General features: G+C 35.4%; 1 pseudogene; it reads left to right on the top strand.

Annotated features, from left to right (window-relative positions):
* Positions 1–2,855: 2,855 nt before the first annotated feature.
* Positions 2,856–20,126, top strand: LOC140854036 (uncharacterized; annotated as a pseudogene).
* The last annotated feature ends 3,281 nt before the right edge of the window (positions 20,127–23,407 follow it).

Genomic DNA, 23,407 nt, shown 5'->3' with positions numbered 1-23,407 from the left:
TATCTTCATTTTTAAATATTTAATTATTTTAAATAAAAGTTCATAAATAATTGGATTAGAGAGACTAACTTCTCTCACTACTGTACGTTAACATCTATCTACCGCATTTGTTGTACTTTGAGAAATTGATTGCATGTTCATAACCTAAATTGCTTACTTTTGATTGCAATAAATAAATATGCATAATAAAAAATTAATTAGATGGATTAATTAATTTTACTTATATCATAAATTAATTAGTTTTAAAAGTCTTGTTTGGATTCATGGGGGACAACAAAATTAGTTGCATGAGAATAACTACCCAACTAGGGACTCCTACCATGCGCTTTTTGGAAGTATCACAGGTACAGATTTATGTACCCCATATGTTTTTAGCCATTGTCTTTTCGGGCGAATTTGGCTATTATCATAATCTATTGTTGGACACCTGTGCCTTGCCTGGGCTTGTAGCAAACTATTCCTCTCTCTCTTTCTACCAGAAAAAAACTATTTGTCTCTCTCTTATTAACCTTTTCTTTTTTTTTTTTTGTTAATCTTTTCTATGTGATTCGACCTTTGTTTCATTTTCCATCAAGTAACTCTCCATCCACGTCTCAGGAGCTTTTGTTAATCCAATAATTATGTGTCTGCGCGAGTGCGCGGGGGGGGCGTTTTTTGGGTGTGGTTGTTAGGGTGCTGGGAATGGACTTATTATTCCTGGCCTTTTCTTCTTAAGATTTGAATTTTTAACGCTTCGTCTCGGGGGAAGAAGAGTCCGTGGGTTTACGAGATATTTTGGCAAGTCAGCTTGTACGGAGGAGGCATAGCGGACACCATAACGTCTGCCGGTAGCATGAGATAGTTCTTCGTTCAGTGTCCCGAATTTATAACCTTAAAATAAAATTTATGATGTAATATAAATTTTGATTTTATATATAAACTTTTATTAGAAAATTTTTTTTATATAATTAATTATATCAATGATAAACTAAAGTTTTCTTCCTCTCCATTCTTTCTCTTCTCTAGGGCTATAAATTGATCGGGTTAACTCATGACCCGACCCACTTAGACTCGATTCGATCCATTTTAAAAAATTCATAGGGTGGAGTTGGATTCTAAAATGAAACATATTTTATTTTTTAAAATGAATCTAGATTTATTGAATTCGGACCAAACATGACTTGATCCAATATGTTTAATTTTATGGGTTAATTTAGATCTTATGTTCAACAATCCGACCCGAGCTCTCTATAATGTGAATCGAACACTATTACCATTGGTTGTAGCTCCATGTCCAATGAATGCACCTTATGGCATTATATCTGTGGTCTAGGCATTATTGTGCACATGTTTTGATTTTGTGCATTCTATGAATCTAATTAGAGAAGTTTTAGAAAGTGACTTGAAAGTAGAGAGTAATAATTGGGTCGAATCAGATCGGATCGATGCTAGTTAGATCAAAAAATCATCAACCCAAATCCAACATATTTATTAAATAGGTTAAAAATTTAGACTTGAATCCAATCTATTTATTAAATAGATGACCCAACCTAACCCATTTATTAAACAGTCAAATTAAGTCAAACAAGTTAAATAAATTTTTAATAGGTTAAACAAGTTGAACAATTCAGGTTAAATGGGTCAGAATCAAGCTAAGCAGGATTTAAACATACTAAACAGATCTTAGATGGGTTAAATTGATTATCTAACTTAATTCAATCTGAATATTAAATAAATTAAATATGTTAGATATTTAAAATTTAAATATGATCTAATATTAAATAGATTAAATGAATTAACTTATTTATGATCGAAATCTACTTATGACAGATCCAACACAGATTGGATCGTATTTTGTTGGCTTTACTTGAAAGCCATGATGTGCACAATTTGATGGTATAAAAATTTTAAGCATGTTTTATATATTCTTCATCGTGTTTTTTTGTAGTTTTTGAGATATTGATACTGCGGAAAGCGGGCAAGACCACTTCCATTTCACCCGCAAGATACCATGGAAATCTTGAACATAATTGTTGCAATGACAAGGTTATGATGGTGGTGATTGTTTGTTGGCCAAAGGTTAGAAAGATCTCAAAATTTTCAGTGAAGAGAAGTAGACAGGATTATAGATCATGAACATAGTTAAAAGATGAGTACAATATTATTTTATAATTATAGATTTAAATTGAAATTAGATTTGATTTAGATTTGAATTTTTCGGATTGGAGTTAGGTTATATATGGATCCATCTTGACCTAAATGATCTTTTGAGGAAAAATTTTTGTTGATAGATCCGACACAATTCAATTTTTTATTGGATTAGATCTGAATCTAGCATTAGAATTGATTAAGAAATCAGATCAGATTGGGATCATTCATGATCCAATTTGATCAAATTCATTTGTACTCCTATTTTTTCTATCCTTACTTTATGAGTTCATATTTTTTTCATCAAAATAATAAAATTTTTATTATCAAAATATTATATTAATCATTATAATTATAAATTATTTATATCAATAAAAAATTATTGAAATTTAAAATAAAAATTTATTTGGATTTAAGATGAATTTAGAATTTGCATCTTAGATGTTCGCTATTTAAATCCAATTAGATACATATTTTATAAATTATTATTAATTATAAAATATTTAAAAATTAATATATATTTAAATATCTTTAAAATTATTAAAATTTATCCAAATTTGAAATAAATTTGAAATATACTTCACAAAAACCACTCCGAAGCTATTTATAAATATATTTTATACAAATTTTTATGTATTCTTAAAATTAAAAATAAAAATTTATTTAGATTTGAAATAGATTTGCAATTTATCCAATTATATATGTATTTTATACATTTTTATACAGAAATATATAAGATTCAAGCACCAAATTGCATGATGGCCTGACCACTACCTTAACCCACAAGTCAGAATTTGCACTGTTTTTCATATTGATTGATAAAATAGATATACCATTTATATTTTGATAAATAAATACCCCACACAAAGGCGAGCTCTCCTGTTCGGCCCTCCAAGCCGCCCACCCGATCGGAACTCATGTGAAAAAACAGGGGAAAGCAAAGGAAAAATCAACAAAAACAAGGGAAAGACGGAAAAAAAAAAAAAAAAGGTAAGGCCTTTTCCCCTTCTTCCCCTTGTTGTTTTAATTCCGAGGAAAGAGAGGGGCCAGTAGGGCAGTTGGAGAGGCGGAGGAGGTGGAAGAGGGGAGGGTGGTTCGTCCCCTTGTTATTTTAATTCCGAGGAAGGAGAGGGCCCAGTAGGGCAGTTGGAGAGGCGGAGGAGGGGAGGGTGGCGGCGGGGGAGGGGGAGGAGGAGATGGCGCGGGCGAAGAGATATCCTATAGGATTTGGGCCATTCCCATCCTTTCCAAGAAGTTTCTCGAAATTTTATTTTCTTGAAAATATTTGTCTCTCCCTGCTCTACGCCTCCTTCGAAACCCTAGCTACCTATCCCGCTTCGGCCCCGTCGCCGCCGCCATCTCCGACAAGCTCTCGTCCAGCCGCCCCCTCCGACCACCGTGTCCCTTCGCGAACCCGCTCTAATCATCCGCACCACGCCCCTCTCCAGGCCACCTCTCCTCCCTCCGCTCCGTCCTTCCCCACACATTTCCTTCTCCCTCTTCTTCTCCCCCACCCAATTCCCCCCGACAACTCTATCTATCTCTCTTGTTGTTGTTGTAGTTTAAAAGAACTCTCTCTTTTTGGATAAAAACGATAAAATTTGCAAGAATCCTCACTGGTTTAGTTGAAAACCGTAACGATTGCGAGGAGACCTGCGTACACGGTACTGAGGTTCTTTCTCTGTGGGAGCATCCAAATCCAAGCGATCTGTTGGTTGAATTGAAAGATTGTTTCTTAATTCGAAATTTTCCTTTGTTTTCAGGTAGTTGTCGATGTGATGGGTGTAACAACCTGAGAGAGAGAAAATTTTGGTGAAATTTGTTGTTTCTAGGGTTGCAAGAAGAGGAAAGGGACCAGCTTCGAAAGATGGAGAAGCATAAAGAGAAAAAGAAAAAGGATAAGAAGGCAGACAAGAGCAATGCCGTCGAACAAAATAAAGACATTGAAGCAGATGCTAGGGATGTCAATAAGGATAATGCCTTGGAGGAAGTTAAAGTAGCTTCAATGAAGCATGAGAAGAAGAAGAATGGATGTTTCAAGATTGAGGATGATCAGACTGTTATCGATGGAAGGGGTTCTGATGGGCAGGAGAGCAGGACTGATGTGGAGAAGGATGAGGAAGAGGCTCAATTGGATTTAAGGAAGGATAATAAGAAGGAAAAGAAGAAAAAGAACAAGAGAAATAATGAAAAAGAGGATGGCATTTCTTTTCTTCAGATTTGCTTCATAAAGGACTTGATGGTATGAACGACAATGGTGAGAAGATTGGTGACAAGGGAAGAGATAAGGGGAAGAAAAGAGGGGAAAACAAGAATAATGAAATGGATGAATGTGCACTGATCTGCAAGTAGACAGGAAAAAGAAGCGAAAAAAGGATAGGAGTGTGAAAGTTGGTAACTGTGCAGAATCTTTTGAAACAGATGCCACTGATGAAGTAACTGATGACAGACGGAAAAGGGCTGGAAATGTTAAAAAGATGGAATCAGCAAGGAATGCTAACCATGAGGTGGGTACAACAATAGTGGAGGATGTGAAGAAGGGAATTAGGAAAGAGGACAAGTATAAGGAGGTTTCTACATCTTCATTGGCAGCTGGTATAAATGGATCAGGTAATGGAAAACATGTCATTGCAGATGATAAAGAGCCAGGTTGCGATGAAGCATGTAAAGGTTCAAATGGAGATAAAAGAGAGAAGAGGAAAAGGACAAAGGATGGTGCTGGGTTCGAAATTGCTGAGCATGACAAAAGGAAGAGGGTCAAGCAAGCATTCAGCACAGAGGATACGGAGACTGCAGATGCTGGTGTTGATGGGAGGCCATCTACTACACTGAGAGGTGATAAGAAAATAAAGAGGAAGAAGGAAAAGAGGGATGGAGAGGACAGAAGCATAAATTTCTTGTCTGAAGGAGTCCCCAGGAGTGAAATGAATGCTGGATTTGCAGAAGATAAAGAAAATGACGGGACATCTAACATGATGGGTGGAGACATTCTGGTGATTCTAAGGCCTCTCGATCAAAGGAAAAAAACCGAAAGGTTAGGTTTTCAGGTAAAGTGGAGGTGTTTCCTCCTGCCGATGACACTGAACATGAAGAAGATGGCAAAATGCAATTAGTGCAAGGCAAGCGCTTCACTCCAGAGGAAGATAAACTAATCAAAGCTGCCATTGAAAAATATGTAGAGGTTTGTTCTGTTATGTTTTAACTACAACTTTAGCTAATCTTCTTTTCATGTTATTGCAATTAGAATTCAAGTATCTAACAGTCAATATTTTTTACCAAGTACTTGTTTTGTTTCCCTTTTAATTATTCTGTTTTCTGGAAAATCAATTTGTTTTTTTATGTGATACAAAGTCACATCACCTCCTAGTGAGAAACTTGCTGACACGATGTTAATTGTACTTTAAAGAATGAAGGCCCTGTGAGTTTTGATCCACTTTCTCTAAGATTTAATGTGAAGAGACTAACTCAAAATGCAAAATTCTTGTTTTGTCAATTGTCTAATCCTTTTCTTAAAAATTGTAAGCCTCAAACATCTCATCACCAGTCCTAAGCTTTGATCTTTTTGATTGAAGAAATTGTATGATGCATGATTGTGAGAGGGCATGTAAACAAGTTGAAAAATCTTATTTTTATGAAGGATATTACCATTTACTAGAATGGCTCGTTATACAGCTCTGTAGGATGCTGCTGAATAGGTGGATTAGGGTCTTTTTAGTGATTACACATATAATTCACTGGTACCTTACTTGCAAATCATGCAATATACAGACTGTATACACATTAATAGACTTAAATATTATTGTTTATTTCATTATTTCGGGGTCAGCATGTAACGAATAAATACTACTTTTTGTTTCAATTTTGCTTCAAGTCTCAGTCTTCTAAAATGGATGTATCAAGGGGTTGTTTACCATAGCTTCCATTCAAGTCTTCTTTCATTGGCACATATTTACCCCTTCACAAATTGTATTGAAGCCCCACCTTGACAGGCTGTGTTTGGCCTATGTTATTGTCCTGGTGCAGCTTGGGACAAGTCTCTGCAGTAATAAGAAAAGGAAGGAAAAAAGCGAGATGAAGGGAACCTTGGAATCCATAGAAGAGAGCATCAAGTTTCAAATATCAGCACTCCCTGGCAAAATCAAAAAGAAAAGAAAAAGATATAGATTCCATGAAGTGCATTATATATTTATAATTTGTAATAAGAAAGAACTAAACTAGCCTCAATACAAGTTTCATGACTTTAGGGCTTTCTAGAACCAACCTATAACAAAACTAGGGCTCTTAAGATAAACCTTATATAAATCATAGCTTTGTAGCTTAACAACTAACATTATTATACAATTACATCAATACTCAACTCAACTAAGTCTTAATCCCAAACTAGTTGGTATTGGTAGGTGGACCAACTAACCCAGTCTATAACCCATTTATTGGATGTGCAAGGTCTTATTTCAACCCAATTTTAGTTTAGAACTAGGTATATCATCTATTAAATATGTTATTTTTACTGCTCTTCCAGCTAGCATGATTTGCATTATCTGATTTAATGGGTGATTATTTTCAGATCCATCCAGTCCACTAGACTTGTGAAGTCTGATTGTGTAGTGTTTATCATCAATATATTGTGCATACATGAAATACACCATGTGTCACCAGAAATTCATCAAATCATAGAGAAAGCTCCTTTTAGTCTATTGGCCTGGTCACTGCTAATCTAGATGAACTATAGTGGTAGTGGAGGAAAAAAATCAAGATGGATGGATTTCCATAGCTTATTAGCCAAAGTCATCGACTAAGTTGATTCTCTCTTCTAGAGTCTCACTCTTGCCCGTGCTCCTAGTTCAGGCAACCAAACTTCGTATTCCTTGGGCATATTCATTATTGTCGAGGAAATCTGGATCCTCTCATTAATGTCCAGATCTTGTGCTTGGTATTTCAACTTTTTAGCTTTTAGATGCGAAGATTTAATTTTTAAAATCTTGAGGGACTTTATATTTTAAATTTTCAAAGATGAAATATAGAAGAGTGGGATCTTATTCATATCTTCAATAATTTGACTATATTCATATATGGGATCTTCATTTGACATTTTTGTCATCTCATAATTTTATTGTAATTTTGTAGGTTAGGTCCTGATTTTTATGGTTATCTAATGGAAGATGCAAGAATACGGGATACATATGATGTTCTTCTAGGATATTCCCAGTGGCAACATCATCATGGAAAGAATATAAAGTGCCGCTCTCTTACCAATTCAATGCAACTAACAGTAGGGGTTTGGAAAAATTAAGGTGATGAACTACAAAAGTAGAACAAGAAAAGAAGAAATGGGAGGATAACTTTGCAGTTCTGAGGGAGGTTTAACTTGAAATACAAGAGAAATTGTAATGAAATTCATTACAAAATAACCAATAAAACTGCATAATTTTAAATAACACTTGCATTGATATATGGAGACTCATTGACTAGCCTATGCGAGAACTTTGGTGACTTTTGGACTACGACAGTTAATATTTATTTTGATCAAGGATTTGAATATCATTGCTAGGATATGGTACCACTGATACTACCATATTGTTCTGACAGCATCCAAATGCTGTTACAGGGTGCGGGGCACTAAAATTGGCCTGGACTGATGTGTAGCAGACATCTTTCCAAGCTGATATTTGCAATGTAATTTTTGAATTAAAATTTTGGTATAGAATTAATTAAAGATAAAAATATATTATATATAAAAAAATTGGAATAGAGAGATGATCTATAGCTGTTTTAGAAGGTAGTTATATCATGCATTTAAGTAATTATCGAAATTAACAATTTCAATTGATTTATTTGGAGAGAAGGAAGCAATTTCTTCAATCCGCTCAACTTTGACCTCTTAAAAGAGAAATATTAGAAAATAAGAAAATTACAAAAGTAGGGTTCTAAGTCCTCTTTCCTTTCATTAATCAGATAATAAAACTGATCACAATCTTTTATTAGTGAGGTCTAGGTCCCCTAAATATGGATCGCGTTCTCTTCTAAGTAAAAGAGGTTACAGCTTTCCATAAATAGTTGTGGCTAGTCAAAATAATCATGTTATCCTAAAATCCCATTAGTGTTAGATCTTAACTTCTATATTAACTTTGTATTTGTCGCATTGCCTAATTTGTAGCAACCTAGGATTTCAAAGGCTTAGCTGGAAGGTATTGTTTGGATTGTTTGGCTGTATTTAAATAAACAAGATCTACCTAGTGCATAGCCAATGTGGGACTAAACGCATGCCTGCACATGTTACTTTTAGTGGTAATGTGTTCTAGAGAAAAGTGAAAAGGATGATATGTTCAAGCAGCTGCATGTGTGAGATTCTAGATTGGGGGCGGCACCAAATATATGATAACAGTGAAATCAAAACTGAAATGTAATCTTGACCGTATATAAGAAGGTTTACATAATAATAACTTTTTTCATGTGTGTATGCGATAAAATACAGATAGAAGTTACTCAATTTTGGGAAACATGTTGCCTTCGTTGTTAAGTTGTTGTGTATAACATTTTTTTTTTTTTTTTGGGATACACATTCGAACTAAGTTAGAATCATTATTGTAATTTGTTAGCATGGTATCGAAGTAGTGTCCTATCTCCTTTTTATCATCATATTCTTTTTCTTTCTTATATAACTAATGACTAAGACCACCTGAGTTTATTTAAGATTTTTCTAGAAGGAATAGATGCTTCAAGTTACATGCCATGCATGTATCGGATATGCATTTGATACATATCAAGTATTGATATCAAAATCATAAGTTCAATCCTCAGGAACAATTCAGTTAGTAGAGATTAGGAGTTGGGAAAGAATCTGGCAAATTTGTCAAAAGCTTGGAAAGAGCTTGGATGAGCTAAATTAGCATAGCAAAACAAAAACTTTAAGCTTTTTAAAATATCTGTAGTCTACTTACCTGAATACAAGCATAGGAGAGTCAAGAATAACAAATGATAGTAAAAATATTTCTGGTAGCAGCAAGATATGGAATCATTAGTTAATAACACATAAAAATATCTTAATTACTCATGAATGACTCATGAATAAATTTAAAATCTGTGCATAATTTGAGAAAAATTTGACTGTTTGTAGATTGATCCATTTATGGAGAATAATTAAGAGAATCATTCAGAGAATATTGTATCTATGCCGATACTTCTTGAATACTTCGAGGATTTGTTTTTGACATTTATGTCAAGTATCCTATTTGTTATTAAAAAAAAAAAAAACTCTGTATACTTCTCGAATATACTCAAGATACTTCCTCGATACCCCACCCCGGGCGCCCCCTTCCCTTTTCTTTTTTTCTTTTCAACAAATGTTTAGCTTTTCATGGTTGGTGGTTAATTTTGGAGTTTGTGATGCTGATTTTTGAGTAGAGAGTATGGAAGGTGATCTTGGATTTTAATGGCGAGTTTGCAGGCGTTAGTGGTATCACATAAAGAATGTATAATGTATGGATTATGTTCTTTTGTTAGCCTATCTTGTTTCACGGATGTTTTGTTACATACATACATAAAAAATACATATAATTTCGTTTTTGTATCCTTGCTGTATAATGTCATACTTTCAAGATTTAATTACCTGTCATGTTGTATTCATATATTGTATCTATGCCCAGGCTTCATAGGTTTTCTTTTTTCTTATTTTTTTTTTAGAGATATCATCTGGGAAAGGATGGTGTCCATATGATTCTCCATTATAGAAGTTATTGACAAGTCAGAAATTGTTGGCAAGAAATTGGTAAGCCTACATATTAAGTGGTTACTTCAGTTTGCCTTTTTACTCATCAAGCCATGTGAATTTTGTCCCATTTCTGTTCCTTTTTTCCCTCTTCCATATCGACCTTGTTGCCCTCTTAAATCTTCACATATATTTTAAATTATAAATCTTAATCCTTTAGTTAATTACGTCTTGTAGTCTATGTTGGGAAAGCTATAATTAGGTAGAGTATCGACCTAGTAACTTTGAAGACATAGTTAGCTAGAGCAATGGTAGACTAAGAATCTACAAATTAGCCCAATTAATTATTTCTTGATTGCTGCTCTAATTCTGCAAATTATCGATACTTCTTCCACCTGCACGAGCCTTGACAATTTATCATACAATTATTTATAATATAGGCATTTCGCATGAGCAGAGTGTCGTGACTAGTGAGATTTAAGGAACATTTATAGTTGTGCATATTCGTAGCGCTAATCAATTAATCAACAATAGTTCCTCGAGCAATAGAGATGTTATTATTATTTTATAATATAATGGGTTGTTTTTTTGTACTTTTTTTAGAGTCAATCCCCATATATACATATATTTTTGTTGGTAGGACATTGTTGTGTATATTGTCTACCCTAGATGCTTATTTTTGAATCATACGACCATTGCCCCGATGCCCAATCCTTATAAGCTTCACTCTTTTATTGCAGGAATTTGCATGTTTCTTGCTTCTTATAAGAATTTAGAAATGTCAAATTTATCTTTTATTTGTCATATCAATAAGTTATACTTACACTTGATTGTTGTTTTGTAGATAAGTCAACTACTTTTCTCTTATAAGAGGGTATTCAATCCTCTTATCATTTTAGCTATAAGCAAGGTTTTATGTCTCAGCGGGATAAGTGGCATCCCGATGGTCCCATCCTGTTCCTATGAGAAAATGGGACTGAGACGGGATCGGGACTCCGAAACCCATCTATGGAGGAAAGGAAGAAGAAAGAGGAAAAAAATAATAGAAGATGGAAAAAAAAAAAGTGAAAGGAATGAAGAAGAAAAAATAAAAGAAAAGAAGGAAAGAAGGAAGAAAGGAAAGAGAAGGAAGAAGAAAAAGGAAAAAAAGAAAGGGATGACGAAAAGAAAGGAAGGTAGAAGAAAAAGAAAGAAAAGAAGAAAAAAAAGAAAAAGAGAGAGAGAGATGGAGGATATCTATCAGGATGCATGATCAAGATGGCTGTTGGGACGGGATGGGACAGCAGGGCGTCCTGGTTCATGGAGATGCTGGGACATCTTCATCCCACATGATTTAAAACCTTGGCTATGAGATCTAAATTTTAGTGGTTTTGATCATGTAGCAATTTAGCCCTTCCCCCCTAAAAATACCACTCGAGCTTTAGCGCAAACAACACCGCCCCCCCACCCCACCCCACCCACAACCCCTAACACCCCCCTTAAAAAAAAATAGACCTCTCTTTTTGACACCGCTGTCACCAAACACCCTATTGCCAACCCGAGTCTATTCCAGTGCACCTCCAACACCATCAGCCATGTTGAGGTTTCACAGAAGATAGCTGGGACAAGGTCCCCCCCTCCATGCCCATCCACAGGAATGCTGCCACCACTGCCCTCCAATGGTCCACCCCTCCCTCGCATGCCCCGCCTTCCACATCACTGCCATGCTTAACAATGTTCTACAGCGTTGTTGTTGACCTGTTTAGGACCATTTCCACCATCTTCTGACCCATCTCTTTCAGGAAAGGTTTAAGAAATGATTAGAGGATGTCACAAGTAGAACAGTGGAGACACAGAGCAAAGAGGGTGGGGAGGAGGGTGAAGATGGCATGGAATATTAGGAAGGCCACCATCTCCATTAATTCCAAGAAGTATTTCGAGTCTTCTAAGGATAGAATCTCAAAAATTCTTCCCAACTCCGTGATCGATCTTCCTCTTGCTATTGTTTTGGACTTTATTTATTTGAGAGATGGGAAACAAAGGCATAGGAGGATGAAGAGAAAGTTGGGGCTTGGTGGGGAAGACATGTGGCAGGGAAGGCACAACAATGGAGGGGCATAGAGGACAATGGCAGTGAAGGAAGAAGGGGAAGGCAATATTTGATGTGGGAGGCAGCGGTGTAGGATGGTGTGGCGATGGAGTAGGGGTGTAGAAATGGACAATGAGGGAAGTGAGGTCAGGACATAAAGAGAGGAAGATATGATCATAGTGTGAGATTGTAAAGGGGTATTTTTGGGACAAGAAAACAAAAGTTGCTATGCGATCTAGACCATTAAAATCAAGGTATGCCATTTTGTACCGAATTGAATGGTATAGCATGTACCATACTGTACTGGTTTAGTACTGGTATGCAATATGAGGGCCTAGGAATGGCAACAAGTTGGGTACCCGCAAAATTTGCCCCATCCACATTCGAATCCGTTTAAATCTGACTACCTAAACCTGTCCCAAACTTGATTACAAGATTATCCAAAAATCTCAAACTTATCCCATTAAAAAAATGGTAAACCTATTGGGTACCTGAACCTGTCCGATTAACCTTTATTCGGATTAGGTTATTCAAATACCCAAACCTGTCTGATCAATTGAAATATCATATAAACTAAAATTTAGAAGCAATATGGTACACCACATCACCAGTTATTCGAGAACAATTCAGCAAGGCTTATTGTGGATTATCAATAGAATGAATCCAAGAAAGGAATGCTTCAAATAGAAATAAATGAATCCAAATAGTGATCGGCCTTCTAAAAGTATAAAGTTCAAATCCTCTCACCCCTTTATTGTGTATAATATATATATATATAATTAGGTTTGGGTAGCGAGTACCTAAGGGTCCAATCCCAAATCCGAATAGATTTTAATTTTAAATTCCAAATCCTTTCCAAATCATATACGGCATTGCTAATTGGGTCCTATTAGGATTCGCGATAGGTTGGGTACTTGAAAAAATCCATCTGATTGCCATCTCTATGGAGGGCGTATTGACACTTGGTATGCCGAACCAGCTTCGTCCTGACATAGTAATAGGGTGGCCCGGTACAGGATCCGACACTAAGATGGTATACCTTAATTAAAATCTCATGGCTAAAACAATGGGGGGACCAGATATTTTCTCTTCTTAAGGGCCTTTTTGGAAAAATCTTGCCAGATTCCGCTTGATCTAGTAGGATGGACTAGAGAACAAAGAGAAAGTGATGCAGTGCCTCAAGCCGTTTTCTTATCTTATTAGTTGAGTCGTTATTTTCTTTATCTTATTTGTTGTGTTCAGTCAATCCGGCTTAAATTTTTTGAGAAAGATTATATAGATTGACCGAAACCCGAACTAAATTCTTTTGTTTATTTTTTAGCCAAACGGGGATGCCAAATCTAGATTTGTGGGGACCACATGATCCTCCAACAGATTTATCTCTTATTAGAGAAGAGGGAAAGAAAAGAAAAAGGGAAAAGAGAGAAAAAAGAGAGGACAAGAAAAAGGGCAAAGAGAAAAAGGAGAAAGAGAAAAAAGAGAGGAAAAGAAAGAGGGGAAAGAAAAGAAAAGAGAGAAAAAAAGAGGAAGGAGAGAAAATGGCATTTTTGGATCAATCAAAAAAAGAAGATTAGAAAAGGAAGAAAGAAGAAAAAGGTTATAAATATGGGCTCTTGGAGCTTGAGAAGGATAGAAGAAAGACTTCGTAGAAACCCTAAATCCTTTTCTCTTTACATACGGCTTCCCTCTATCTTCTGATTCGTAGTTGCTTCTTTCTCGCGCTTGGATCAATCTCTCCTTCCCTCCATTTCTTCCGGATCTTCCTTGCCTTTCATTCTTTTCGTGCTGGAGTTTGTCCACTGTGGTGTTGCTAGCCTTGGTGGTCGTTGGTAAACCCACATTCGGTGAATCTGTTGTAACCTTGAACCTCGTCGATCTTCTCCTTCTCATCCAAGATAATCATCATTATCTCGTAACCATCATAACCTATTACTTTCTTCACCTTCCTTCAAAACTTATCCACTTTCTTTTAAATAATTAAATTTGGAAAGATTCATTTTCTGGATGTATTTTTTTGGGACTATTAGATGCACTTGATATTGATGTATTGATTTCAGTTGTTGGTCTTTCATTTTTAGCTCTTATGGTTGCTGTTAATCTAATTCTGGATTAAATTGTTGCTGAGATTTGCTTTGCTTCCTGCACTGAACTTTAAAGTTCAACTTAAAGATCTTATCAAATTTAGATTTAAGATCTAGGATTGCATTTTGTCCTTCTAAACCCTCTTCCCACTACATTGAAAGGTGGCTGCAGCACTGCAACAGCACTTGCAGCTACATCAGAAAGTGGGAAGGGGGAAGCACCAGCTCATGGTCCCTTTTTTTTTCCTCAAAAATCCCATGGGGATTGGGTCCTATGACCTCCCAGAGCTCTACCTCCTACTTTTCTGCTCTCTCCCTTCACTCTCTCCAATCTGTCTTGCTGGATCCCACCTCATTGAGGGGATTTTTACAAAAAATGCCCTAAGAGGAGAGTAGTCCCCCCCCTCTCTCTGTGTGTGTGTGTGGAGAGATAGAGAGAGAGAGAGCATGTATTGTTTAGAGAGCCAGACTTCTCTATCTCCTATTGAGTGACTAGTGTTAGTGGAACTATGCAAATGCCTAGTGACATATTGTAGATATGTGTTTGCATGGATGTGTGCATTTGTGTTTGGGAATGCACACGTGTATGTATATATATGGCCAGGAGGTATGTGCAAGTACAAGTGCTTGTATTGGGCTAACTGATAAAAATCAGGATGATGTTTGCCCATGTCATATAATCTTTTCTTTTTAATAATTCTTTGTTGTAATTTGCAGCAACTTGCATACCTTACAGGCCTCGCAAATCTATATGTTATCGAGCACATGTTTTATTTGAGCAAAGTGAAGAGCGTAAGTGGGATCCAGAAGATTATGAGAGAATCCGCAGGTATTTTTCATGATCTTGTTTGGGGATTATTATCTAATTTCACTATTCTTGTAGTTTATATGGACATGCTCTTAGTATCATGCTTAGGTCCTACTTTATCAGGTCCCAAAAATTGTCTAACATACTGCAACAAATACCTGCAAAAGCTAGCACACACCCTTCTTTTTTCATACAGGTAGATTGCATTTATATTATATCTAAGAGTGAAAAATCTGACATTTTATAAATTTAGCCATCCCTGAAATCACATGTACTAGTTAATGAAATCATCTTGGCACATAAATTATAAATAATTATTATTTGTATGGAAATTATATTGATGCATCAGTTATATTTACATAAACGAATAAAATTAATAAAAATTATTCTTGAACATAAGTATTTTCTGCAAAATGGTTTAGCGAGATTCCATTAATAGTACCGGGCAGCCGGTCCTAATGTATGAGAATAGTCTTGTAGATCACAAAAGATGGGTTGAATAGTATGTTAAGAAAATACTAGTTTTTGAGCTGTGATATAAGGGTTGGACTGCACAGTAAATGTTGAGTTTTTGATATAGACTTGATGATTCAAAATAAATGATGGCTCATCCAAATTCCACTTTGTCAATTGTGATATTCGCTACCTGAAATAACCAAGGACAAAAAGATGATATGTTTAATGGTCTTCTACCTGTACATCTAGTGGGTACAAACAAGGGAAAAGAAAAAGGTTGCAGCCAACTTGCTAGTGTGAGAAATGCATGATAAGGCACATGAATTCAAAACCTGCACTGTTGATCACAACATGGCTCTTGAAGTGTGTACATGTATATGTTTGTGTGTGCGCGCGCGCATGTGCGTGTTTGTGTGGGTGTGTGAATTCATTGTGTTTTGATTTTTTTTAGATAATAGCAAAACACTGCATCATGCCCTTAAAGCCCTTTATTTTTGCACTCGCTTGATGCATGGTTAGAGACTTCGAAGAATCATGATTTTTGGTTTCTGGGCATTGTGATGGATCTCTTGACCAGGTGGATCTCCAATTTGGGGAGCCCATTATTGATTTTTGGATCATTAAACCTTTTAACTCGATGATTTAATATTTAGTACATATTCCGGCTTGTGATATAATGTGAAATCATCTATTGCTGAAGAATGTAGCATAGATTAAATTATTTGTTAATCATGTTAGCTCAAATTGGTAGTGTGCATGATTTTACACATTCAGGAAACAAATTACTATTTCCTCCAAAGAACTCAGAAATACCTCCACAAAAATTAAACCCCATAGTTGATGTCTAAATTTGTTTCTTCTTCATATATAACAACATAGCAAGAATATTAATTTTAGATTGATAATTCAGTTCAGATAGTTGTTCCAAACTTAACAACTTTTGGGAGCTGAAATGCCAGATCTTAATTTTTAGTTAACACTAAGCTTGATTTTTTTTTTTTTTTTTAAAAGTGGTTTTTAAGTCATCTGGGACAAGAGTAATAGTATAAGAAAACAGTTGGTAAAAAGGATGGATTCTTAAGCTTGTGGGTTAATGGGGGCAAATGGATTTCCTTGGCCATTCCAATTGAGTGAAAGGGGGGCAAAATATGGAAATTCACAATTTAAGATGTGCAGTTTTCTTGGTGTTGGAGTTTTTTGAGGTTTAAATATGAAATAAAAGACCCCAGGTTTTATCGGAATCTGAGATTTAAATCATGAAACTTAATAATTAACTGGAAGCATAAACTTCGTTGAAGTGTTACTTAATGTATTCCAGAGGGGAAAAAAGGAAAAGAGAAACATTCTTGTTAAATAAATGAGTACCTGCTTGGCTTAAAAGCTTTTATGGTCCATTTTTTCTTCACCAGTTTGGAATGGATTATGCTTTTTTTGCTTTATAAATCTTGTTTCTAATAAAAGATGCTTTGCACCATCATAAGTCATAACTGCTATTCATAAAATAAGTCACTCCAGCATGACTGGAATCAAATTTTTAAAGTCCAAGCCACAGGGATTCTTTTGTCAAAGAAATGAATAAAGGTGGGTATCACCAATCATTTCAAAGAATGATCCAAGAATTATCCAGGTCAAGCACTTGGCAGGCTATAGTGCAGTTTGTCAGGCCGATGAGGATTTTGTAAGAATAAAAGGCTAGGGCAAATGTTGTATCGACAAGATAGTGGGATCTACGACATGCTGGTCAGGGTTAAATCTGGATGCATCATAAAATACAGAACCACAGGCTTTAGCAATTATAGATTCTGATTCTATCTTAAACTAGTTGTGCACAAGATCATTTATTCATTTGGTTGTTTTACTCTGCTGTTTTAATGGGAGATTCAGGTTTTCCCTCTGAATAATTGACGTAACCCTGAATTTGTCAATTTCCACATATAGTTTCCAACAGAAACATGGATCAAAATGGAAAGAACTGGCAGAACAACTTGGCAAACACAGGGTCCATGTAAAAGATGCTTGGCGAAGGATAAAACCGCCAAATCTAAGAAAAGGTACTTAATTGTTTGATTGAGTTTGTTGACCTTTCAAGATTTTTTGTGCTGAGATACTGACCATGGATGTTTTTTTTTTCCTTGTGTTTGTCTTGATGTAGTGGCTGGCTTTTCTAGTGAAGTACAAAGTCATTTAATAGTTTCGTAATGAGAGCCAATTTAAAATCTTACACGTGTAGATTCCAGTTTTACATTTCCTTAATTCGTTTTTACTGCTTATCATATCTCAGTTGGCCAGCATGTAAATTTTAATGTACACATACATAAATGCGAAGATAGATAATATGGGTGCACATATTTTTTGTTATGTAGATTTGAGAATAATTGATTTGGCTAAATTACCTGAAGCATTTTTGAAATATTTTAAGTAAGCGTGATTTTCTTCTTAGAGATAAATGAAATGCTCTATATCAAACCATGCTTTCTTCCTTCTTGCATGGACTATGTCCTACTTTCTGGGAATTTTGTTGGATTTTTCCTTGGTTACATTGTTTAAAGTAAACAACATGATCAATAAGGTAAATTTTCTTAATGCCAATTGGCCACCTAGTCATTTTGGTGGTCCCTTTAAAAATGTTAGTTACCTCAGTCTGGAACTCAGTGCCAAGTCATTGAGGGTTGGTGTCATATAAATTATGTCCATACCATAGTTTGTACTATAAAGCCTGGCCATGCAGCTAGGTAAGACTTGCTGGTTATGGTTAAGAGGTCTATGGTTGCTTAAATAGGAAATGTTCAAATAAGTAGACAAATTACTTTGGCTGTGGTTGTGAAATCGCACAAGTGACCCCAAGTCCTGAAGCAATGGACCCAGCTAATTGTCCAAGCAGATGCCATGTGTGCACATAGACACATAGACACATGCATTTATGTAAGTTTGTGCATATACATGTGTATGTAAATACATACTACATGCATATATATGTATACAACATCTACATATGTACATGTGTATATATCAAGACAGTTATATTTAGATTGCTACAATATAACTATATTCTGCATACATGGACATATATACATATGTATATGTAGTCTGTTGTATTTCTATATTCATTGTCTAATGCAGATATGTGCTCAGAGATAGATACAACATATATACTAAAAATACATGAGTAATGAGTTGGATGCCGTGTTTCTTATTTTGTCAGTGGAGTTAACAACCTTGATGGCCGTTAATGTGCAAAAAATCCAATGATAAGTCTCAATTTGATGGTGCGGAGTCCCACCATCCCAAGTGTAAGGATGGGGCACTGATCAAAGTGACAAGATGAGACAAGATGGGTGGGCACCTGGACAGGATGGAATTTTCCACCATCTCGATTGTCAGAACACGGCACATCCCATCCCATCCCATAGAAAAACTGGAATGGCCCGTGGTATTTGAATCATTGATCAAACTTCAAAGCCTGTGAGATGATATGTTTTAGAGTGATAAAGCAACAAACATGAGGCAACCTAGAAGCTAAAGTAAGATGCATGTCCTTGGCTAAAAAGTTAATTTTGTAAGCAGGGATTTTATGAGAAATTGAAAGTCTAACTACACACACATACTGACATAAAATAAGCATATGGTACTTTATATTACATATCATATTTCTATGTATACAATAATATATGGTGGTCAAGGCGAGGGTTTCCCAAGTATTTTGAGGCCCATTCAACATCCAACTGCCTTGGCGATTGATCATAATAACAATGTTTTGAACCATGAATAGCAAGCCTTAAGAGCAATAATTCCTACTACGTAATGAGATGTGTGTCTCTCCTGGTGATGACTCTAGCCATTTTTTGGTGACTGGACGTACATTTAAATTTTCAATATAAGCATCAAGTTCTTTAAGTTTTTCAAGCTTGAAGTTCTTGAAAGCAAAGCTGGTTAAGGTTAGACCATTTAGATGATATATGGGTCAAGTCTAATGAATATTTACTATTGGTTACACTGATACAATTAAGGAAAAACAGAACATAGTAGCATGTGTGGTTCTTTTTTTTTTGTAACTAAGATTCACTTTTTTCTTTTTTTGGATTATGTCACAGGTTTTTGGTCTCAGGATGAGTATCAGACTTTATTTAATTTAGTGAATGTGGATTTGCGGATGAAAGCCTTTCAAGAAAAAAAATCGAAGCATGGCATGGTTAGTATTTTCTTTTCCATGCCATGTGTTGTTCCTCTTCCCAACACCGCTTCTCCCCTACTGTACCATGCAATGTTTTCCCTTTATCTGCATATGCTCATCTGATATCACTGATCTTCGTTTCTTGATACTGTCCCAAGTATATTTTTGTTCTTGAATGATGTATCTCTTGTGTGGCAGCTGAGGGACAATATTTCTTGGGAAGCAATCAGCGAAAAGTTGGCTACTTGAAGCACTCCAAATATCTGTGTTAAATGGTCAGTACGTTATTGAGTTATTCAACTTGATATAGGTGATTTAACTCATTCTACATTAATGGTCAACTTGATGTTGTATATGTTGTGTCTGTGTAAACTAGATTCAGTTCTTACTCAATAACAAATTTGCTAGCATAAACAATTTCTCATTGTCTATCCTATATAGTTCTATACTTGTCTAGGAGATCAGTTTAGATGGATTGTTGGTTAAGGATGAATCTTCAAGGTTTTTGCATGTACTAACATGCATGAAATGTATTCAACATACATATAAACACTTGAAAATCTTTTATTGTATCCACCAGTGTAGAATTGTTAGGCTATTCATATAAACCCTTATGTCAATTCTGCTATATAAGTCTAATATACTTAGAAGTTAAGACAAAAGGGGTAAATGACGTATTTACCCTTCTGGTCAGATTTAGCTAAGGGTGCATCGGGTGTTCCCCCCTTCTATGTACCTTCTGTAAGCATTTTCTTCCCCTTTTAATGCCTACTTCCAGAATCTTCTCATTTTCTATTCCTTTGAAGCACAATATGATCATATAAAGTATTGCCTTTTGATTGATAGCCATTTGATGGAATATAATTATTGCATAGTCCCTTCTGGCAGACCTTTCTCAAATCTAGAGGTGAATTTGCAGCAATACAGTCACCCAAGTACTTACAAGGGTCAATTTGCAAACAGTGATTTTTGAGAGATCTTTTTGTAAATGATAGTTTTCACTGATCTATGTCAGAAATTTCTAAATCTTTGGCAATATAGTCTGGAATTTATGGTCTACCAAAGTGAGGACAATAAACATATCAAGGACATTATGTAAAATAAGAAACAAGATATTTGGAAAGTACAATGTAAAGTAAGCTAGAAACCTTGAAGTGGTATGTTGAAAGTTTGGCACAGCATCTCCCGCAAGAAGAAAAAGCCAGAAAGGGTGAGGGGCAAAAGGTGCATCCATCACCTAACTTCCTTTCAGCCAACATTAAAATTATTGCAAATGCTGATTTTAGAAAATCATTTTTTTTCAGAAACTTTTCAGATTCCTACAGTGAAGCCCTCAAGGTGTACAATCAATTTTCGTTGATGGTCTCGCCTGAACTTTATTACACATGTATAATGGTAATCAATGAATCTGTTTCCTTGAGATTGTTAGACATCCGGTGAAAGGTCTACATGAACAGCCAATTTAATGCCACTTCATCATCTTGTCCATATTCTTACATCTATATTATCATTAACACTTTCGCTGGAGCATATGCCTCTTTCTATATGCAAAGTGGCCAAATGTGGGACTCCATACATTTCAGAAAGCAATTTCTCCATAAACTGCTTTATGGGCTTGAGTGGTTAATTATTCTTGAAACCATAATATTATCATAACTCACAAGCCCTATCTCAACTATATATATTGTGGGGCATTATTTTGGATAGATAGTGCTGTTATAGCTTAAGCAGTAATTATTTTGTTGAATTTTTGCCTATTTTTGAGCTTGTGAAGTCTTGTTTTTTAGTGGAGTTGAAGCTAAAATCTTATATAGATACATAATATATAAGAAATTATTGAAGTCATTAATAAATTCTAAATGTCTTATATTTTGGTTTCCCTTTCAATCCAAATTCTGCATATTCCTCATTCATTTATTTTCTTTTTCTTTGAAGTTCATTTTAAGTAATACTGAAAAAATCTTTTTCGGATATAGTAGTAGTACTAGTGGGGGGGGGATCGGGTCGGGTCGGATATAAATGAGTCGGGTTTGATGCGGGTTGGGCCAGAAAAATTCAAATCTGTACCTGATGCGTAGTCGTTGATAGCACCAAAAATAACTCTACTCACTACGTAGGTAGGATGAGTCGAGATCGTATCCTCAGGGACCTTGGGCTAAGTTGAGATTGCAAGATAAAAGAAAGAAACGTTGTTTTTGATTTAGAAAATAAATTATCTTAAAATTGAGGTAATTAGAAAATAAAGAACTTGGGAGTTTTGAATTACTTTGCACTAGCAGAGTTGTATTTTTTTTTTTTAATTAAATGGATGCGATTAATCTTAGAAAAAATACCTATCTTTCTTCTGCACGCTCCGTACCCGTAGATCACGGCGCGTCTCCGGAAAGTATTAGGTAAATAACTCTTCTTTTTTCGGCACGTCCCGTACCCGTAGATCACGGCGCGTCTCCGAAAAGTAAAAGTTATTCCTAATATTAATCTAACAATAAAGCATAAATAAAAGCATATAAAGGAGAGCAAATAAAGAACTCACGATGATTTAAATAAAAAGCATAATTTTTGTTGCATATAAAGAAATACAGAAAAGTTTAGAACAATAAATCATCTCTGTGTCGTTACAAAATTTCTTCTCCACTCCCGAGACTGCTAGTCTAGCTGCTCATGAAGTAGTCCCTTTCTATCCCTCTATGCAAGGCTCTAGAAGAATTTCTGGGCTCCCCCCTAATGGGAGTACAAAAGCCTTTTTATAGGTATTAGGAGGGAGGAGTTTTACATGATTTTTCGATGTGGGACTAAAAAAAAAAATACAAATTTTTTTACTTGAGGTATTTTCAAATAAATTTTTTTTTCCTTTAATTTGCTCGCCACTGTGTCTGCGGTGCGCGCCTGCTTGCGTCCGTCCCGCCCGCATTCACGCTCACCCGCACGCCCACGAGCTCACGCCGCGTCCATTCCTCACGCGTTCCGCGTCCTGCCCGCGTCTGCGTCCCGCGTCACCTTTTTTTTGTTTTGAATTCACGTGAAACCGCCCAGAGCCTTTGAATTCACGTGAAACCTTTTTTTTTTTTATATTCCAAAAAGAAACAAAAGTTTCTTCACAATAACATCTATACCCTTTTAGATTCCTTACATAGTATCTTCATTTTCTATAATACCATATGCATCCTTCTTTTATTTTAATTTTATTTTAAGTCCAAATTTCTTCAAACTTGAGTCTTTTTGATCTAAGAATTGAACTCTTTGTATCGGCGATCATCTTTCCTGTAAAATACAAAAAGAAACATCACATTCTTAATAAATAAAATAAATTAAATATAATTTTCTGCTTTAAATGACTTAAATTATGTGTTTATCACACCCCCCAACTTGAATTTTGCTCGTTCTCGAGTAAAATAGATATATCAGCATTGTGTACCGACTCGGTTTTGAATCAAAAATTAGGTTAGGCATCCCAAAAGGTAGATGATACTTGGTCAGACCATTAAAGAGATCTTTCATTGGATTATCAATTTGACCCAATTAGTGGTTGAGTATTAACTAAAGAAATTTCAGAGCTTTTCTTTCACCAACTCCCCACTTTACTTTTTAAATCCTCTACTTAATGAGAAAGAGGTTTATTATCTTCTTACAATTTAGTCCTCTTAATATATATATATATATAACATTGCCTACCTTTTTACGCGAACCACAACGCTTACTTAGGCGAAAGGGCCCGGTTACTCAGTAGGAAACCAATATTTTTTTTTTTTAATTTTTTTTAAGGAGAATTTTTGCATACCTCGATCTTTCCATCCAATTTCTCATGAAGCAGATTTTTTATTGAGATCAGTAAGAAGAGGGTTGTAGAATCACTCCTAAAATTTGGTCTAGTTTAAACCCTACCATTCATTGAGTTTTCTTAATAATTTATTCCTCAGTATCTCTAAAATTATCTTGACCGTTAATCATTCATTTATTAGGATGCCTAATTGACTCTTAATCAAAATAAAAT

Source organism: Elaeis guineensis, chromosome 1, assembly GCF_000442705.2.
Source record: "Elaeis guineensis isolate ETL-2024a chromosome 1, EG11, whole genome shotgun sequence".
Taxonomy (NCBI): Eukaryota; Viridiplantae; Streptophyta; class Magnoliopsida; order Arecales; family Arecaceae; genus Elaeis; species Elaeis guineensis.
The sequence above is the reverse complement of the archived record's forward strand: the minus strand, read 5'-3'. Positions and strand labels throughout refer to the sequence as shown.